This window comes from Hirundo rustica, chromosome 2 (genome assembly GCF_015227805.2).
Source record: "Hirundo rustica isolate bHirRus1 chromosome 2, bHirRus1.pri.v3, whole genome shotgun sequence".
NCBI lineage: Eukaryota > Metazoa > Chordata > Aves > Passeriformes > Hirundinidae > Hirundo > Hirundo rustica.
In genome coordinates, this window is record NC_053451.1 from 39,631,305 (window position 1) to 39,649,313 (window position 18,009).

Below are 18,009 nucleotides of genomic sequence, written 5' to 3' on the forward strand. Positions count from 1 at the left end.
GCTTTTCTTTATTGCCTTTCTGTTCATCTGACACAGTTTATGAATGCTGTTTGGATGCGTGTATGTGTAGTAAGGTCAAGCACCAATTTCAGGAGCTATAGTCTTTGTATATAATTCATATTACCAAAGAAACATACAAAAACAAAAGGCCAAAATCTAACAAGTCCCAAAAGAGAGCAAAGAATGTGAAGAACCACAAATGGCTTGCAAGCTGAAATTCACAGACACAGAATGAAATTTAAATGCGTCTGTTACAAGTCACTCACTTTTGCTGTATGAATTTATACTGTGACTGTATGTTTGCTTCTGTTAAAATGTTCTGTGTCAGTAAGAAAGAAATACAGAAGTTAGCATGAATTCACTATTTTGACTGTGAAAATGATGTGTCCAAGTATAATGCTTTCTGCAATCGTAGTTCTCAGATATTGCAGTCCAGGCTGGGTCCTTTTGTTCTCATACAGCAAAGGGAAAGAATTACAGCTTTAATAATAACCACCCTGCTGATCAAGAGACCTATACTACTTTCAACAGCTCATACTCAAAAATGAGGTCTGAAACCTGGGTTTTGTCACATATCATGCGTGCATACATCAGAATTAGGTATGCACATATGCATATGAGATGGTAGTTTCCAGAATGAAATGCTTCGATGAACTTGCCTTGATCATTTGTTTACAGATGACTCACACTCACGATTACTCTTGCCTATTACTACCCACTTATCTGATTATTAGAACAATCACCCAGAGAGGAAAGTGGGATTTGAAAGTTTCTCGCTGCACAAGAAGGCTAAGATTTACAACTTTATCCCTCTGCAAAGGCTGGAACCAGGTGAGTATTTTGATGACAGTTCTTCAGGATTCACAGAACACTTCCCTTAGTCTAGATATTTCAGACAATGTGCTCACATCCTCATAATTCTTCCCTTGCCCCTTCCAGCTAGGTTCAGTACTTTCAGACTGCTCTCTCTCCACACTTCTTCAGGAACATAATCCAGCACATACTCTCTCAGAGGTATCAACATAATATTACCTAGCAGGATGAAAACAGCAACATTCTAACTTTTCCAGGAGCTGTTACAACCAAAATACAAAGAATAGCTTTTCTGAAGCTATTCTGCATCACACAAGAATCTTGCTCTAGGCAAATACCTGATTTTCCTATAGCTGCGGGCATTGTAAATAATCTCAAAGGGAAACATACCAAAGATTTTCCACTAAATAGACTACCCCATGAACCTTCAAAGAGCAAAAATCCAGTAATCAACTGAGTTTTGGATAGAATACAGAATTGATAAAAAGAAAAGGCACCCATTGTAGATAATTTTTTTTCTATTTGATTTTGGTTTTTTAAAGTAACCTTTTTTTATTATCATGAACAGTACTGTTTGTGACATGTAAAGTCAAGATACAACTTTCCACATGTCTACCTATGTTTCACATAACGTTTTAAGTCTGTTTCATTAAGATTATTGAAATTCAGTTATCAACAATTTGAATTCAAATGTCAGTTTTGTGTTTGTAATTGTTATTATTAGTCCTTCTTCCAAAGCACATCAAATTATAGTTCAGCATACTAGGGCAGGATCAGTATTCAGTAGACTAGCAGTAATGTGGACTTTCTACTTCTCTTAATGTAAATTGAAAGTAAAACAAGATAGTGTTTTAATAATCCGTCTGGCAACTGCAAATATAGCAAAAGGTGCCAAAGGAAAAATAAAAATAACTTCAGTGAAATGACATGTTTTTCTGTGGGGGCTGACTACTGGTGAGAAATAAATGACTAGCTAAGAAATTAACTTTTCTATTAGAACTTTTAAGGTTTGGAAAAATTCTCATTTTTGGCTTGTTGCTAAATTAGGAGTTTGTCAGAGACATAATTCAGTTTTTCTCTAGATTGATCACTAAATAAGAAGTATTTCAATGTGCCTTTGTTTTCTTTTCCAAAATATCATAGGCACATATATAGAAAAAATGGTGTTTCAGTTCAAATAATAAAAAGGTCATTAAACCCATGATACCTGCAGTTTAGTACATTAAGGTTTGATTGGTGTTCTTAATCTTGCCCGGTAGAAAAATAGAAAGATATAAATCTAATTATAACAATGAAATGTGTCCTACAGAGTTACATCTGCCTTGCCTTCTTTTGGCATATCGTGCAATGGAGACAATTATTCTGTGGCAGTGGAGACAATTATTCTGTGGCAAATATTGGCATTTCAGCTGGTAACTAAGCCCACCATGTTATTAAAGTTTAAATCCTCTACATCTTTTATATAATGAATCGAAACTGAAGGGAATTTCCATGTTCTCACAGGAGGGTGCCTGTGAGACATGAGACATGGACTTCTCTCTGTAACACCTTGTAGGAAGCAGTGCTGGACCAGATTGTGGTAAAGGCTCATTAATATTCTCTGCTGCTGAGGATCAAGAGCTGCTGGCATTTTAGCAGAAATCATGTCAGCCACTTGACACCGTTCTGGCCATGAGATGCATAAATCGGTTACTGCTGTCTTATTTCCATAGCAAGTGAGCAGATGTAGGACGGGGTGGTAGGGATATGCTCTCACTTGCTTTCAGCTGCCAGGCCTGCTAGCTCCAGGAATTTCTGTTGTCTAGCTACCTTTTCTTATTCTTGCACTTCCCTTGCAATCATATTGGTAATTGTGAAAACACGTTGGAAAAAGCAAGTTGTTACCCTGCATCTGTTTACTGATCTCCTTAATTCCCCAGTTCTTAGAATATCTGTAAGATCTGAATGCAACAGACTGTAGAAGTTCTTGCCATCATGAAATGTGTTTCATGATGTGCCATCATGAAAGGAGTTTTAAAACATCTGTTCAAAGTTCATAAACATGCTTTAGACAATGGAGAGACAGCTGTTTTTCTGAAAAAGATAAGAACTTTGCTTTAATGAAGAAAGATTTTCAGGATACCTCCAAATCCTAAAGCTCTTTTTTTTTTTTTTTTTTTTTTTTTTTTTTTTTTTTTTTTAAATAAAAACAAATGTGGCCTGAGAAATTTGTAATAACTTTGCACAAGTCTCTGAAGCAAGGTCTGTAAAAATCCATTGAAAGTATATTTTTTTGCTCAGCTATAGAAATATATTCAGTGCCTCCTACCACTCTCATTGTACCAAGAATATTATAGAATGATTAGTTTTTTAATATTTTCCCATTAAACATGTCTTCCTTTTTTTCTCCTGGCTTGTCTTGCATTCAGTCCATGACTTACACTCCCCAAATCTAGGAGATGTTGGAAAGGTGCTGAGAAGGAATTAAATTCTTTCCTATATAGAGCTCAATTAGAGCATGTAATTTATTGCTGCAATGCGTTATGGAGGCCAAAATAGGAAGGAGTTAAAAAAGGGACTGGACCTGTGCACCAAGAATAGGTCTTTAGTGGCTGCTAAACATGATCATAAGGACGTAACCTCTGGCTTGGAAAAATCTCTGAACAGTAATTATGGAAATTTGGAAGCTCTATGAGGAACAGAACTGCTTGCTTTAAGCCTTATTCTATTCAGGGTTTTTTATTGTTTTGTTTTGTTGTTTTTTTGTTTGTTTTGTTTAGTTTTGTTTTCCTCTTGGACTCTTTAGTAGGGATTAATGTAATTTCTTCATGTTTCTATATAGCAGCTCTCATTCTGCTTCAGATATTTCTTGTGCTAGATATGACCTAGTTAACTTAGATCTGCAAGACCATACTCCAGGGTAAAGAACGGAAAAAATAAAGGAATGCAATGGTGTCAGTATACTCTTTCCAGTAAATTTTTGTTAAGCATGTCAATAATTTTTTACAGTCCCTTCTTTCTGAAGTCCCTTGTGCATTAATCCAGTTGTTAACACTAATACAGACAGAAAGAATTTTTGGTTCTCTAATTATTATTATTACTTTCTGGTCAAAACTATTTTAACTGCTGGTACTTGGGTTTGTGATACTGAAATGCAATAGGCATCTAGCAGAAAACTCCTGAACAGACAAATTTGTTTGATTTGGGTTTTTTACCCCAGTAAGATTGGGCATTTTCCTAACTAATTTTCTAAAAAAAAAATTGAAATAAAGCACTTCTTTTGACATGTTTTGCTCTGTCACTTACTTTATATTATTTTTCATTTAGCGTCTGAATAACCTTTAAATAATATTCATGTCACCACTGCAGATACAAAGTACTAATAACTGCTCGGTGGTGACTTACACGATTACTTTGTAACTAATTACAAGTAAGAGAACATGACATTACATCATATCCATATCACAGACATCCTCTTTGAAATCCACTGCTGTGCATAAATAACTGTAAAATTTAAATGCTTAATATGTTCAGATATATTTTAAGGATTAAGTGGCACCTTTTTATTTTTGTCCCTTGATTTTAGCCCAGTAGAATGAGATTCCTCCCACATACATGTGCTTGTAGTGGTGTATGCAGATGCATCTTGTCAAAAATACTTCTTTAGGGTCTGAAATTAGACAGTAGGTCCACAAAATGCACAGAAGCCTAAAAAGGCTGAGGTTTTAACCATTAAAATCTTGACTAATCTGAGCAGTGAGATATCTGGATTTTTCAAAAAAAGCACCAAGTAGCCATCACCTTTCTCTTCATCCCAATTAGTTAGATCACCATCTTCAAAAAATCATTCCAATGTTTCCTTTAGATCTCCTCTTGCTATTAATGCACTTTGAGAACTCTCCTTGTATGACACAACCATGGCTAATTTCACTCTAATTGAGCTTTGATCTTTTGCGTCTTCTTCCTGCATCTACAAAACAGAGATCTGTGTTCTTTTTGGAAAGCCTCGCCTTGCCTCCAGACTTCATGCAATTTTTTTCCTCTTGATCTCAACAAGGAGTTTTATATTCAGTTAAGCTAGTTTTCTACCCTTCTTGCTTGACTTAGGACACAGTGGAATTGTTGCTCCTGTCAGTCTATAACGTGGTTCCTAAATATTTACCAGCACTCTTGAACTCCTAAACTTTCAAAAGCAGATTCCTGGAGTACTCTGCTAAATATCTTCTTGAATATCTAAAGGCTTGCTCTCCTGAAGTCCAGGCTAACAACTCTGCTGTCCTTTGTTTTTCTTATTAGCAAGAGCAAACTGGAACAGATTGTCAATAGATGTCAGGAGTCTCCCTCACTGGAAATATTCTGGATAGTCTGAACACAATTCTCTGCCATACACTCTAGGATGACCCGGCTTGAGCAGTGAGGTTTGTTGCCTTCACTGAGGCGCAGCGACCTGGTTCAGGAACGGCATGGTGGCCAACCTCAGGCCACTCGGGCCAAAAGCTCGCAGACACCAGTATGGCGGATGGCAAATGGCGTTTATTAGCGGGTTGCATGGGGTTATATAACTTGGGTTTACCGCGTCACTTCCTTCTGCTTACGTCATAAACTGGGTGTTGCTGGCTAACTAAGGGGGTTAAGCAACTCTATCTGTTGAGGGAGGGGCTCTGTCTGCCCGTACAACGCGATACCTTCTGATCGCCTATCCCTAATCACCCACAGAGGTTGGACTGTGATCCCTTCCCACCTGACCAATTCTGTGATTCTGTGATTTCGCTGAAAATTTTAGACTTGACCATTTCACGACCATTGTGGCCAAGGCAGTCACCTACCGTCGCACCTCCCATGAATGGGTTTCAGATTCACTACAACTAGCACAGTACAAGTTTGGATAGAATATCTTTTGGAGAAAAAGTCTCTGAAACACTAATCAGCAGGGTCCATCACAAATCAATATTCTTATCATGACTATTTCTTACACAAGGCCAATTCCCTGTTTTCCTACCAGGATCCCAAGCTATGTCAGTTCTATAGCACTAGAAGGCTCTCCTGGAGGGATTCCTTTTCAAAGAAATAGTGCTGTGTTTATACCACAAGTGATCAGTGTAAACACCTTTATTAAATTATTTCTAGCAAAATTACATGACTTAAAATTTTGGTTATTCTGAGTTAGAAATGTAGTTCTGGGAGTAAATCAACCTTGCAATTTGACACAGAGATACCAAAGTAGTCTGAAGAGTTCAAGTAGTCTACTGTGGTAGGAGAGAGCTCACTGAAGGTTACTATACCCTGTTGAGAGGTGTTTCAAGTGTTGACTAACTCACTATGCATTTTTTCCTTACTCAGTATGCATAGAGCTTTGCAGGAAAAGAAAAAACAGTATGTCTTCAGTCCTACTCTTCAGAATTAACACTTTCTATCTCATACTACCTATATTCATAGCTAAAAATCCTTTAAATGCTGCCCATTCTACATTCTCAAACACAGTGGAAATTCAGCATCAGAAAATGGCTTGCCTGTTCAGGGTCAGAATTACTTGTTGTTGTGTTGTTTCTGAATGACCTGAACAGAGTGCAGAGCTCAAAAGACCACTATATACTGCCAGCATAGGAGAGGACTAGAAAATAAGTATTTTTCAGCATTGTTAGTCAGTGTTTTGCCTGGTTCTTGCTAAGCTATAAAGTGGAGGAGAAGTAAGGTGAAATCACCTGTCTCTACATCTTTTCTTCATTACTCTTTGATGTGTTCATCCAGAAAAGCTGAGGTATATAGTCACTGCAGTGCATTGGCCACTCTATTTGTAAAATGGATTCAGTGTGTAGCCACTTTCAAGTCATTTGTGAAACTGTTTTCCCTTCAACATATTTCTCCAAGATTTCAAAGGACAATTTCTTTATTCTTAAGCAGTACTCACAAGGTCTAACTTCAGTGTTTAAGTACACTAACTTTTGACTCCTGCTGTCAAAGGAAAGGAACAAGTTCCACTTGCATGCAGCTGAGTTAGTTTCTAGCTTTAGATCACCCTAAGAGAAGCCTTTTTTTCCACTGACTGAAGAGGGAAACTGAAGCGACTCATCTATAAATGTAGGGCACTGATGGATGAGTGGTGAGAGCTTGCCTTAGACTGGTACACCCACCTCTCTGTCTTGCTCTCACTTGATGGACTCTGTACCCTCTCATTAATCAATTTCTGAACCTCTCAGCTTCTTACAGTAAGATATCACTGATACCAGCTTTCCTCAAGACATCCTGCTATAAACTACAGATGCTGATTGATGGGTGGAAATGGCTTAACTCAGATCAGTGGCCATCTTCCATCTGTGTTCTGCCCTTGCTGCAGGGACATCTGAAATGGACATAAATCAACTCTTGTGTAACAAGAGTTTATGGTGCAGTTTTCTGAGGGAAAAACCTAACTGAATTCAGTCTGCAATCAGGAGGTCATTGACAAAGAACTCAGAAATCTCTGCAGCAGTTAGTTAGAATGGCAGGGCAGGGTAGCAGCTTCATTGGTTGTTTCAAGAGCCAACATTCTTGATTGCCAAGAAAACGTAGCTACCTAAGACAGATGTCTAACATCAGAGAGTGCAAATATCATCTTTAACATCTCTCTAATCACTTTCTTTCTGAGATTGCATGCACATGTACTATCAGTTCCTGTCATGATGTACGCTTGTTCTACAGGAGCAACACTGAGCTCTTTGATTTCTTCTGCAGAGCTTATGAAAGAGTTATGAGATAACTATAACAAGTGGCAGTCATAGCATGGCTAAAGGACTGCAAATTTTTAAAACCTGGTGCTTTGTATGCTTTCATTTGTTACTTTTAAACCAAACATTCAATATCACAAACATACGTTTGCACACCTGATAAATAATTTGCAAGTTTACAATTTTAAATTTAAGTAATATTAAATTATCCATGAAATGTGGTGAATTCCAGTGAATCGCATTTTAATTTCAGTGTGGTTTTAAATATCACACAAAAAAACACAACATGGGAAAATCAAAGTTTTGCATCTGATGACCTAGCCTCAGAATCAAACTTAAAACTTCATTATCTTTTTCTGAGGCTAAAATTATTTTTTCTGGGTAGTGCTTTACTCAAGCAAACACAAATGAAGGAATATATTAAAATAATTATAAAACTAAAATATAAAGAGGGAAAAAAATCTCAAAAACATATATCTTGACCTTAGATAATTTTGTAGTATATATACATGAGGAGGACTAAAATGCAGTTGCCTATGAACAAATGATTATGAGCTGTTAATTTAAAGGCAGGAATGTGAAACTGCCACTTTGATTGAATATTTTAAGAATGTGTTTTAGATGGATTCCGTTAAGCTTTGTGCTCAGTCACCACTGAGCTGTACCACTCGTGCAGCTTGTTCTGTTCCTGTGAAATATTAAAGCAATTTGAAGTCCCATTGTGCTGTGATTGATACTGATGTGCATACATGTGCTCATCTTGTAACGGTGGAATCAGGGACTGGACTATAGTGAATAGAGAATTTAGAGTTAACAGCATGTTTATTGGTCTGATATCAGGAATTGGTACTGAGATGAAGAGTCTATCAAAAGATATGACAGCTAACAAAAAAAAAAAAAAAAAAAAAAAAAAAAAAAAAAAAAAAGCCAAAAAAAAGGTCAGTGCTTCAGATAAGTGATGAGATTCGTCTCACTTATTCACTTCTCTGAAGAGCTAGGTTAGTCATTGATCCATCTTTCCTATGCCCTAGACATCTAATATAATTTGTGTGAACTGCTCATAGATGATGCTTGTTTCTTTGCTTTACCATGGAAATAATCTAGATGACTAGACAAGTTTGAAGATTAAGGTTGGTTTTAATAAAGCAAAAAACAAAACAAAACAAAACAAAACAAAACAAAAAAAAAAAAAAAGAGAGAGAAAAAATTTAGAAGAAAGCTGTTATTTGTCTTTCCTCAGTATGATGGGTTAAGTTTGAGGGGTTTTTGCTATTTTTTATTTGGTATTTTACCTTCCTGAGTTTCTGAATTATCAGAACTTCTGAATTATCAGACTTCTGAAGTAAGTCTTGCTTACTCTACACTATTTAGCTGCATGTTAATGCTTCGGAAAAAATGCACATTTAAAGTATTGTGTGCCTGAGGAAAGGGCACGAACCTAATACATTCATTCTATTGTTTTAATTTTAACTAGACCAAAGTGTGAAATGACAAAACTAACAGCTCTTTCAGAAATGACATTTTCAAGCTGTCATTTCTTTATCATAGCAGAAGGTGCTATGGCCTCATTTTGGCTCAGTGCTGGATCCAGGCTTGCTCAAAAGTGTGGAACTTTCCCAGTGAGCTGCCAACAGTTTGCCCTAACATCTGGGTGATATTCAGAAAACCATATTTGCTGTCAGTAAAACCTCTAGAAAAGCCAAGAAAAAAAGAAAAAAATGTTGAAAGCTCCTAAAAATATTCTTTCAAGCATTGAGGGAGCTCTATGATGAAAATGGTCAGTTTTACATCCATCTTAATGTCAGGAGACATAACAACGTGTATTACCTACCGTGTGTCAGTAGCAAGGTGGGACTAAAATTCCCCAAACACCTTTTCTCTCAAGTTCTCCAGTAGATTTGTGCCTCTATAAGGGAAATCAGTATATAATTGCCTAGAGAGTTAATGCACTCAAGCCTACAAGCAAGGAAAATGGTAATGAAATGGCCAGGAAAAAAAAAAAAAATCAGGTAGAAATTAAACGTAAATTACTTATAACTGGTAAATAACTTATAACAGCCTGCTGCAGTGTTCCCTCTGAACAGTTTTATGGTGGAGCTTCATAAATATGTGTGTAGAATTATGTAATGTACCTCTGTCATTATCCTGGATGTGGTGTTTGTCTCAGTCCTCGTGTTATAAATATTTGGAGGTGTAGACTTGGGTCTAGTTCTAGAAGGAATGTGGTAACATGGATTTGGATTTCTGCTGCTTTGTTTGGGGTTTTCTGTATGTGTGTGTTGGGTGGTGTTTTTTTTGTTTGTTTGTTTGCTTTTTGTTTTTTGTTTTTTGTTTTTTTTTACAGTTGGACTCGATGATCTTAAAGTCTTTTCCATACTCAGTGATTCTTTGATTCTAAACCACTTCAGGGAGAGGGGTAGTGGCTGCTGCCTATTCTACCTATGCTACTCTCAAAGAAAGGTGCAAGTGCTGCTCCTCTCACTGCTGAGTGAAGGGTCTGGGCATCCAGGGCACCTGAGGGGCCTCCCAGCATTAACAGTCTTGGCTCTCAGGCTGCCACATCTGACCAGCTCTGCACCATCCATCACCAATAACAAAGGACAGTCTGCCTCTCCCAGAGTTAACTGATCTGATCTTCATCCTTGGAGTTGCAAAATTTAACTGCCTACACTACTAAGAAAACCTGAACTAGCTCTTCTTACATAAACATTGAATTTTTTTGTAAAAAATTCATTGTGAATCATTTGTTATACTAGGCTAAAATAAATTATTACCTTTCTTATTCTGTTTTCAGAGTGAATTATATAATGTAATTGATTACTTAAGATTTATATACTAGTTCTGGATGTGGTGGAGTTAACTTTACTCATAGCAGGCCATAATAATAAATAACAAACTACTAATAAACTGCTTTTATCTCAGCTCCAGAGCTTTTCCATCATATTTCCTTCCTCTGAACCACTGAGAAGGGGGAGTGAGAAAGTCATTGGGTGGGAGTCTGACAGTCAGCCTAGGTCAACCTCCCTTGCGTTGGAGTTTAATAACTACAGAAAACTTTCAAGTGACTTACAGCTATTCCATGTGCTGTATACATTAAAAACTTGATGTATATCATTCTTTCCTGCCTGCTCTTATTTTAACTCTGTGTGAAAATTATATCACTTGCTTTTATTGATCATGCCTACAAAAAAACTTAGAGGTCATTGATAAAATTTTATAATTAAAGAAAACATGTACTCCATGATTGCTGATAAAAGCACAATTGAATGTCCATTCTGCAATTTAGAAGCCACCAAAAAATCCAGACATTTACAACAGAAAGAAGATAGATAAGCAGAGGTAACACTTAGCTATTAAATTTCAGAAGACCAAGAGCATCTACCATCTACATCTTTATGAGGTTTCCTTGAATAGTTTATAGCAAAAATGAAGATGGATTTTTCTTTAGATTCTTTACTCATATTTTATCATTATTTTTATTTGATTTAAAATATATATTATATATTTATATAAATATTTAATATAAAATATTTAATATAATATATAATTATGTATTATATAAATGTTATATAATTGAGGATTTGCTTTATTTATGTTTCAAATGATAAGTTTATTCTGTGTTTCAGGACTTATAAATGAGTTTTAAATATAATGGAATAAAATTTCATGTCTACTTAAATATTTTCAGTATTTAAAAAAAAAAAAAAAAAAAAAAAAAAACTTGCTTAAAATCCACAGAATCTCATAGGTAGATCTAAAAAAGGAATTGGGAACCTATGGCAAAAACTGTGAGACTGGAAGTTTCTATTTATCTGGAGGCATCCAAAATACAGACTCTCCTCCCATCCCCCTTCTCCCCAATTAAGAAGTGATTCAGTTTGCAAATTAGTCTTTGGACACCCAGGTAACTCAGGAAGACAGAAAATTTCACTTTTACACGTAGTACAGTAGGTGAAGAATAGCTCATTACAGGTTACAATCGACTCTAGCAGAGCTGTTGTGTATGTTGGGCAGTCCATAATTATGCTTTAGTTAAAACTTCGTTATTTTCTTTCTTTGACGAGATAACAGTAGCATTTCTATGGCCTTTACAGTAGGTGCAAAGTAGATAAGAGCAATAATTCCCATTACAGGAAAATGCTGCTAGGGTGGAGGGAATATTTACCTTCAATTCATCTCTGGATTTCCACCACTTAAACTGGAGGTGTCTTTGGAGGTCAAGCAGTTATAAAGTCTGACCTTCACTCACAGGGATAAAATTAACTATTGCTTTTAGTCTGCTGATGGCAGATGTTAAGAAAAAGCATTTACATTGCAAGTCTGCATCCCCTTGCATTTTCCAGTGTGCTTAATGTGAAAAGCTTTCGACCCTTCCTCTGCCATTGCTGCAACAAGTACGGAATCTGTCAAGCTCCAGAGAACCTTGTGAAACTTCTCTTCTCTTCCTCTGGCCCCTGACTAAGATGGACCTCAGCCACTGTGCTGCACTACAGGCTGCTGAAAGCCTCAGATGAGAGAGACCTTCAGCTGGGCACTACACTGCCCACTGACAGCTGGAAAGGAGGCCTTCAGGAAGAGGTCACGCCTCAACATCTCTTTCCGCCTTCCCGTGTCCAGCAGGAGTGGGGTTTTTTGTTTGTTTGTTTTTTTAAATATTTAATCTGCTACCTCTTTTCAATTGAACTACAATTAGAAATGTAGGCACATTCTATTGTTTGCAAAATAAGACAGGAGGTAAACCCAAAGATTTTGAATATTGCTTTTCACAGTAAACCACATGAACCATCTGTTAACACACGTTTTCAGTTGTTGCAATTCATGTAATTATGGTTAATTTGTTGTATAAATTATTAATGTAGTAATCAAAGTGCAGAATACTAAAAACAACTATGTATTAACTCCTGTTTTTTATATTAAACTATCTACAGAATTATTAATGCTTTCTGGGATTTACATAAACATGAAAATAATTTTTGATTTTTTTTCCAATTAATAATTACTGTGTTGTCATTTAGGAGGAACTTGGGATTTCAAAGGTCATGTTTTAGTTCATACTTTCATGTTGTTTGTTTTATTTTATTACTGGAGAATAAGATATCATGGTGGTCAGAACTGGTTTCATACTGGATCAAGATAATGGTTAACAGTCGAAAAAAAAAGTCTCCAGAAAACCCCGAAACAGATAATTGATTTTTTTAATGCATATGTGATAGACAATTCAACTGTGTAAAAAACAATTTGTGTTTTTTTTCTAGAAACAGATGGCCAGACTTAGAGCTGCTTTGAAAATATGTGCATATATGCAAGTCAAATGTGATCCAATTTCAGCAGTAAAAGGTATTTTTTATCTAAGACTGTTGTTGCAGTCCAGGATGAATCAGTAGCATAATCTGGACTCCCCAAAATAGCCAATATCCTCCTTTAGTCATAGCTTGGAGAAAAAGGATCAGTGCACTGTGCTATGGTTCTGTTGGATTTTGTCTCTTGACTCCTACTGACCCCAGTGAGATCTGGAAAGTTGGGATTTGGAAGGTAAAAATGTCTGACAAGACTGTTTCTTTATCTCAAAATAAAAACAAGTCTTCCTGGCTCTTTCTACAGCATTGTAGAACATTACCTAAGGAAAGAGGCACATGGCAATTATGCTAATTCCCTTCTTCCTTCAAACACCTTTCTGAATCAATTCTTAGACAATGTGATCTTGCAGCAAAGTGCCATTGCTTTTCTTATTTCCAGAATCATCCAAATGTCCTTTGAGAAAAATTAAAAAACAAGAAAAGAAAATTACAACCGTTTTTGTTGTATCTAGACTGTAAATATGAAGACATTTTCATCTAAATGTCATGACTGACCTTCACTAAAAAAAAAGTGCTTAACTTGACAACATTTTATTTTATCCTAGTATCTGAAAACAGAAAGCGTATAAAGGAACACAGTTTCAATCTTTCAGTTTAATACAGACAATGAAAGCATTTACCCAGTAGCAATTTAAAATATGAGAAAAATAGAGCTATGCACTTGCACAGAGGATAGTTCCTGGGTCTGGCTCCATGAATTTCAAAGACAGGTTTGAGTTGAATATCAAAATTATATCTACTAGCTGGGATTCAGACTGTTAAAAAATGAATATTGAGTTGTTAGTAAGTTTTTATTAATTTATTAGATTGTGCAATTTGATACTATTTCCTCACATGCTCATAGAAAAAGGTGTGAATAGAAGTTATACTACAAGTGCTAACAATTTGTAGCTAATTTTGTGATAAAAATATCATCTCATTTACCAAGTACAAGTAGGATTTTAGAGATTGCGTTCATTAGTTCCCTTGAAATATTCAGGCCAACCTGTTTAGTTCCCAATATGTCCACATATCTTGCTGGCATTCAGCAAAGACAGAAATTGCAATAGCAAGTTATGTCAGCAATTTCACATGCAGAGTACATCTAGAGCTTTAGTCTTCCAATTGTTTCCCAATTCCAACATTCACCTCTAAACCTAAGTGACTAAATCACTTTTTTGTGCTGTATGCTTGTTTCCAGAGGTTACTTCCTCAAAATTTTTTTTATTTAATGTATTGTGTGGGAAGTTACATATTTCTATAATCCACTATGTGTGATATTTCATAATGAATTTCGCTCAAGTTTGATACAGTTGGTACCACAATAGAGCGTGAGAGTATTTAAAATGGACCATCTTACATAGCATTTGTTTCCACAGGAATTCCTGCAGTGTGGCTTTCATTCTATGGCTGTCTTCTCTAATGATTTCATTATAGCTTCTGTGGGTATTTGGTGCTATTCCTTGAAAATTATAGGTCTTGAAATATACCATTATGTATGACTTTTGACTTTCTTTTAAAATGTTGAGCCTTAAGTATTCCAGATTTACAAGAGCAGTGAAGTGCATGGTGGGCAATAAGACCCCTGGTACTTCCCTGGAACAGTCAGTTCCCAAGTGCCACTTGACAGTCTTGTCCTCCTTCTCCTTGTTTTTCATGTACCACTCTTAAGACCCCTTTCTAAAGCCAGGAAGAACAAGGCAAAATCCTATTAAAGTAGTTGAGATGGAGTAGTTGAGATTTATAAAGCTGATGATGTGTCAGATTTGAGTGATACTTCAGAAGGAAGAGCAATGAGAAACTACACAGTGACCATTGCAAAATAAGTTGGAACATGTGCTGATACTAAGAGTCTGGTAGACCTAAGTCTGGACAAGAGGACAGCTTTAGCCAACACAGGATTTTGACAGGTTTTAATTTATAATAATTTTGATAATTTTGTATCATTGAGTCAATCATGATAGAACTTATAGAGAAAAATGACTATTTTTAAAAAATATTTTTAGTAACAGGACCCTTTAAGAAGTTGGAGCATCTGTTAATAGATGCAGGCAACTAATTTACCAAGCTTTTCCTGTCTTTCATCTTTGAAACTTAATATCCAGAATTTTTATATTATTCAGCCATTCAATATACTTATACATAATGTGAAACCCAGTGGTTGTTTAGCTGCATAAGACATAAAAGTGAGGAGAGGGGAGTTGAAAAAGTGGCCCTTTGCCCCAAAATGGAGATACACTGAGGAAATCTAGAAATTTCTTAGGCTTCTGGATTTGTTTTATAATCAGGCTACAGATACAGAAAACACTTTTGTATTTCACTGCAAATAACTAAAATAGTAAGAATTTCTGGGCAAGCCAGAGTTAAGCAGAAAAGCTAAAAGGAATATTAAGCAAGATTACTTTATGTCATGATCATTTCAACTTCCCTGGTCATGCTGAATACCATCAGACAGTTCTGTCTGTTCTCTGCAATTTTCAAGGAGTTATGTATAAAATTTCTTGGGATAGCTTGCCATAACGCAACTGCTTATTTGTGGGAAAAAAAGCAAGGCATTTTTATCTGAGACTGGAATATGCAATGCCTTGCATTGCACTTATGAAACATTGAACTTAGTGCTTATAAATGGTGCTCTTATTTCTTGCAAACGCACAAAATATTTCATTTTTGACAGCCAAATTGGAAAGTTTTATTATTATTTATGATTAGTAAAAGAATGAACATCCTTAAATTGATCCTGTCTAAGTATCTGACAGGTAATTCTAACAACAAATTTGAAACTGTCAGTATACAAATCATTGTATAAATTTCTTTCTTTTGAGAGTAACTGGGACAAACAGTAAAAATAATTTTCCTGGAACTGAATCTGATCTTTTGTGAAATAAATGTATAAATTGTAACAGAATTATATAGCAACCCAGATTTTACTTCAGAAATATATGAATTCTTTAGGTCTGAACTTAGCTGGGTCTTCAAGTCCCACAGGATATAAGAGTAGAAAACACTCCTTATTTCCAGCAGTATGGAAACTAGGGACCATGAAAAGGTATCATCACTGAGCAGGCTGAAACAAGTGAACAAGGAATACATACGCTGTGGAAACTCTGCCAAGCTGCATTCCAGATGTCAAAAGTGCAAATGGGTTCAAAAAGCAATATGACAAACTCATGGAAGAGGTACACACTGAGACTTCAACAAACAAAAATATCTCTGGCTCCAGAAATCCCTAGACAGTCTGCTGAAAGCTGGGAGGATAGAGCAGAAAAAAACATAGGATAAGCCTGCATCTTAAATGCTTGCCTGGTTCTCACAGGCTCTGTCCTGTCAGCTGCCACTTCCTATTGTCAAAGGCCATTCAGCAAACAGACCCTTGTTCTGGCTGAGTGTGCTCTTCCTATTTGCTCGCATATTATACAGCCCCCCAGAACCAAGTGAGTCTCCTATTCACTCATTTTATCTAGACATGCAGATTTGTTGACACAGATGTGTTTTATTTCCACAGTGGAGCTGTTGGGTGGATTCTTGACTCATACAGAGATGTGGGGGCTCTAAATTACCAAGTTAGTGAACCATTTGTTATCATTTGCTTATAAGTACACCAGAAAAAAAGCATAGCTAAGAGAGAAGCTACACTTAAAACTTGACTTTTTTATAACATTTCACACACTGAGGATCTCAAGGCTTCTGTCATTACAGTTGATAGAGAAACAATTTATAAATTTCCATTAAATGACTGGTAGGCTCAGACTTGAGAGCATACTAAAAAGAGAGAAGACTTGAAAAAGATATGTACACTTAAAACTCTATTTACAGTGTCTACTTTAGACGTGGGCATACCTTCTGACATTGAGACCTTTTCCACAAATAAGACAGGCTGCCAGGGTATTCCAATACTCTATACTGCAGCAAGTTATTTGTGTCTTTCTGAAAATACATTATTTCTTGTGCATATACTTAAGTTTTCTCCAAGGAAAATCTCATCTCCAATTTCTTCTGCAGTACTGCAATGAATTTAGGGGGCAGGAATTGACATTTAGTAAGTAAATTTGTAAAATTAGCTAACTTAATCTATTTCTTGAAAGAATTATTTTTTCTGCATCATAAATGTTGCTTTATTATCTGCTCAAGTCCACCGCTGAAAATTCTGTATATTAAGAAACATATTTATTTACCATAAGTTAATATGGCATGTGAGCCCTTATTTTTAAGCAGTTGACTATAACTTTTGTTTTTATGTAAATGGTCATTTACAAAGCCAAAGGTTGTAATTAATTGATCTGGAGATACCTAGTGTTCTTGCAGATTCAAACAAGAATCAGAAAACACAGGAGTCCAATAAAAGTAGAATTTCCCATTTTTTTCTGGGAAATCTTTCAATTAAAAAAACCTATTTTGTCAAACATGAGTTTAAAATATTTTCTGTAGAGATCTTTGCTGGGTCTGGCTGAGATGGAACTAACTTTCCTCATAACAGCCCACCCTGTGGGAGAGGGGACTGAGTGAGCTGCTGGATGAGAGTTCAGCTTTTGGCAAAGTTAATCCAATACAATGTGACTCAGTTTTATTTCCATCAGTTAACTGGTAGCTGCTCTCCTTTTTATCTAATTTACCAGCAGTGATCAGCTGAAAATAAACTGATTTATTTTATCTACTACTTTGCAGCCCTCTTTTAATCCTACTAATGCTATAGAACTTTGCTTTCTGATACTACTTTAGCTGCTGCTCTATACAGTATGAACAAAAGAAGCAAAGCCTGTGATACACACCTTTCAATGTCATGCATAAATGATATTGATCTTGGGAAAACAAATAAACCCCCTAGAATAGCTATAATATCTTGAAAAATACAATTAAAAACAACATACCATGGCAAATTTTCAATAAGTTTGAATAATTATTTTTAAAGGAATATGTTTTGCACCTACTCACTCCATTCTGCTTTTTTCTTTTTAACAGTAAATGCAATAGATTGAAGAGTATCCACAATTCCATTTTTTACTTAAATTTCTGTAAGCTTGTTCAGATTTGAAATTAATCTCAGTCTTTACTTTCCATTGCTTTAAGCTAGTTCTTCAAACTATAAATAAACAGGTTCTAAAAAGAGTATCTAAACTGAGTATCAAGTTTATCAGATGAATTCTCTTATTTCCCATGAATAAACAGAATTTGATATCAAG